Source organism: Sinocyclocheilus anshuiensis, unplaced genomic scaffold (genome assembly GCF_001515605.1).
Source record: "Sinocyclocheilus anshuiensis isolate Anshui unplaced genomic scaffold, SAMN03320099.WGS_v1.1 scaffold703, whole genome shotgun sequence".
In the NCBI taxonomy this organism is placed as follows: domain Eukaryota; kingdom Metazoa; phylum Chordata; class Actinopteri; order Cypriniformes; family Cyprinidae; genus Sinocyclocheilus; species Sinocyclocheilus anshuiensis.
This window is the reverse complement of record NW_015551036.1, coordinates 52,255-55,934: the sequence shown is the minus strand read 5'-3', so window position 1 is coordinate 55,934 and position 3,680 is coordinate 52,255. Positions and strand designations below refer to the sequence as shown.

General features: G+C 37.5%; 1 protein-coding gene across 1 annotated transcript in view; it reads left to right on the top strand.

The window, feature by feature from the left end:
- LOC107661337 (anthrax toxin receptor 1-like) overlaps positions 1-3,680 on the top strand; it is a 56,616-nt gene that overhangs the window by 41,703 nt on the left and 11,233 nt on the right. The window lies entirely within an intron of this gene.

The window sequence follows — 3,680 nt, the reverse complement described above, 5'->3', positions numbered from 1 at the left end:
GCTCTGTCATGAAACTCTAGATGGTGCAGGCTGATGGGTCGTTAATGCAAACTGATGATATTCACAGCATTAAACTACTTGGCACAAGCTGTTTGGTTCATGTTGCATACACAGCCAGGGAGCTTACTGCTTAACATTTAAATGGATGGTTAGTGGCTAGCATGCTTTCAGAGTTACTCTGAAACCCTCCACCCTCCCCAGCTCCACCTGTATAGATCTGCTACGGGTTATTTTATATGCTATTTGTGCAGCTGCAGTATGTCTTAAATGCTCACAGTACCATATCGGCATACGCATTGGCAGTAGCAAGTTCCTGTACTTGCAGCAGCAGCAGCAGCAGCAAAAATCCACAACAACAGCAATTTAGCAGCAGCAAATTGTTTTTTGTGTTTTTAATTGTAATTGTGACTTCTTAAACAATTCAGGCTTTATTCTCACAAAGTCTGAATCGTGAGATATGCCAAGTTCTGTCATGAAATTCTAGATGGCGCAGGCTGATGGGTCGTTAATGCAAACTGATGATATTCACAGCATTAAACTACTTGGCACAAGCTGTTTGGTTCATGTTGCATACACAGCCAGGGAGCTTACTGCTTAACATTTAAATGGATGGTTAGTGGCTAGCATGCTTTCAGAGTTACTCTGAAACCCTCCACCCTCCGCAGCTCCACCTGTATAGATCTGCTACGGGTTATTTTATATGCTATTTGTGCAGCTGCAGTATGTCTTAAATGCTCACAGTACCATATCGGCATACGCATTGGCAGTAGCAAGTTCCTGTACTTGCAGCAGCAGCAGCAAAAATCCACAACAACAGCAATTTAGCAGCAGCAGTGTAGCAGATCAATTAAGACCAAATACATTAACATTGTCATATCCATTACCATGCTAAAATCTTCAGAGAGTTGTCATAATAGAAATAAATGTAAAACAGCTTCAAGCTTGTTTCTGCCACAGAAATGAAATATAAAAATAGCAATTGCGGAAATAATCTTTTGTAAGATTCCTCATAGGTTCAGTTTGATACTGAAAATCAGTGGACATTCAGATTAAATTATTTCCATTCATGTACAGTAGAGTAGATTTTGTTTTTGCCCACGGAGAAACATCAGAAGAGTAGTGAAACATTTGAACAGATATGCATAGAATGATGTGAGGTTTAAGCACCATAAAGAAAAATCAGCAGATATATGAATATCTGGATACACGGACATACAGTACTCTATGCACTATATGAGTTGTTGGTAATACTGTAGGAGTGAGTAGGATGATGTTGTCTGGGAATATGTGTGAAAAGTGGATGGGATTTGGGAGGTTTAGAGCTGAAGCGGGTTTCAGTTATGTTCAAATAGCTTGCGATGCTATTAATTTCCACTTAATTTCTTTTTAAAGATGACCATGTCTTTGATATCTTCACCAGCACAAGGACTCTGACGCTTATAAAATATCTTAACTGATTCTTCTTGATCCATTTTTCACAGCTCAACAGAGCAATCTGATAAATCACTATTATAAATGTCAGTTAATTCAATATGACTTGGCTGAAGTGATGAAAAGCAGAAACGAAAAGCCGAATACAGCACAGCTCGATAGGAAATGAAAACCAGCCTCACACTGATGGAGCTTTACACACACACACACACACACACACACACACACAGCTCTACACACACACACACACACACACACACACACACACACACACACACACACACACACACAAAGATCAGAATAGTTCACTTTTAAAGAGCTTTTTTTACATTTTTTGTAGCTTGTGCTCACCGTCAACTTTTGTTGTATGAATAAAAAATTATTTTGTGTTCCACACTGAAATAAAACCATACGGTCTTTAAACAGCATGATGGTTCAGTAAATGATGATAATATTTGAGTCAACTATCCCTCTAAGTGTGCATATTTGTGCATATGTTTACTCAAACAAGATCTTCATTGGCAAAAACACTATCATGAACATTAATGACAAATGTTGCAGTTAGACTTGGCTTCCTCTCTATAGCATGTATTTGCTTTCACTCGCTGCTTCGTTTAAACATTCTTTCATCCTTGCCTGAATGGAGAACAACAACAGGCCAAGATTAAAAGCCACCTGTTTCATGCTGGGTCTCCTGGACTAAGCAAATAAACTTAGGAAATGCATATCATATATCCCAAATGGCAATGAGATTTGCATGAAATTAAGTATAAAGTTCTTTAGGGTGTACTCGTATTTTATTTCTTACTTATGCAAAGGATGATTTGACTATAAAGTTGATGGCAGGTCACATCCACTGAGAGAAAGAGCTCATCTAAGGACAGGACGCAGCACAGAATGCTTTTCATGTTTGTCAGGGTTGGATGCAGGATCAGCAAGGAAGAGTTGAGGCAAGGATATATTAGCAGCAAATGTAATTCATTTACAAGACAAACTAATAAAAGAGTACAAGACAACAAGAAATACACAAACCACATAATATTGCCAAGAACAGACAAAGAACTAAACCAAAAGGGGGGATAAATACAGGTTAAATGAGGAAGCATACCCTCAACATCATTGTACTAAAAACTGAAACGTTTTCCTTTGCGTTTTTGAAAGGTTTTGCGTACAGACAACAATGTTGTCAAAACGATCCTGTTCACATGGATCCTGCGAAAATGACTAAAAACACTGCATTATGCATGCCAGGCCAGTAGATGGCGATGTCACTTTGTAAATAAACATGCCTTCACACATACATATAGACTGTATTGAATGTGCATGAAATTACCATTTTTACAAATTTGCTTTTTTGTAGTTTACACAGAAACAATGACAATGTCATTTTCAAAATCTTGCACTTTAAAACCAGTTTTCAAAAGTTTTGAATTTTCAGGCCCCCAAAACACTGTAGTTGTGTAAACGAACAGCCAAGACACATAAGAAATTAGTTATTTAATTCAGCAGGGGTATATTAAATTGCTCAAATGTGACTAAAGGCACACAAAAAAAGTCATAAATAGTGAAAATAGTATTTTATTAGTAATATGCTATTTGCAAGTGCAAATAATAATAGATTCTATTTACACTATGTAAAAATAGCAGCATTTTCTTTGCAGTAAGTGTAAATAGATGCTGTTTATTAGTGCAAAAAATGATATTTGCACCTCAGTATTGTAGTACATTATAAAACGGTATGCAGTGAGTGTGAATTATTATATTTCTTAAAATTACTAAATGGATACCGTCGTATATTGAGACAAAAATGCCGTCCCTACACCTACCCTTAAAGGGTTAGTTCACCCAAAAATGAAAATTAGGCTGCATTTTACTCACCCCCGAGGCATCCTAGGTGTATATGACTTTCTTCTTTCAGACGAATCCAGTCGGAGTTATATTAAAAATTGTCTTTGATCTTTCAAGCTGTTTAATGCCACTCAGCGGGTGTTGCATTGCTTCAGTCCAAAAGAACTTAAATAAAAATCGCTCATCCATAAAAAAAAAAAGTGTCTCACACGGCTCCGGGGGGTGAACAAAGGCCTTCTGTAGCGAATCGATGTGTTTTTGTAAGAAAAATATCCATATTCAAAACGTAATAATCACTTTAATGTAGCTTGCGCCAACAGTTGTACACGGAAGCAGTTCCGGGAGCATGACGTATGAGGTCAGCGCCGGTGAGTCTCGTGAAAACCAACGTTTGTTAACAG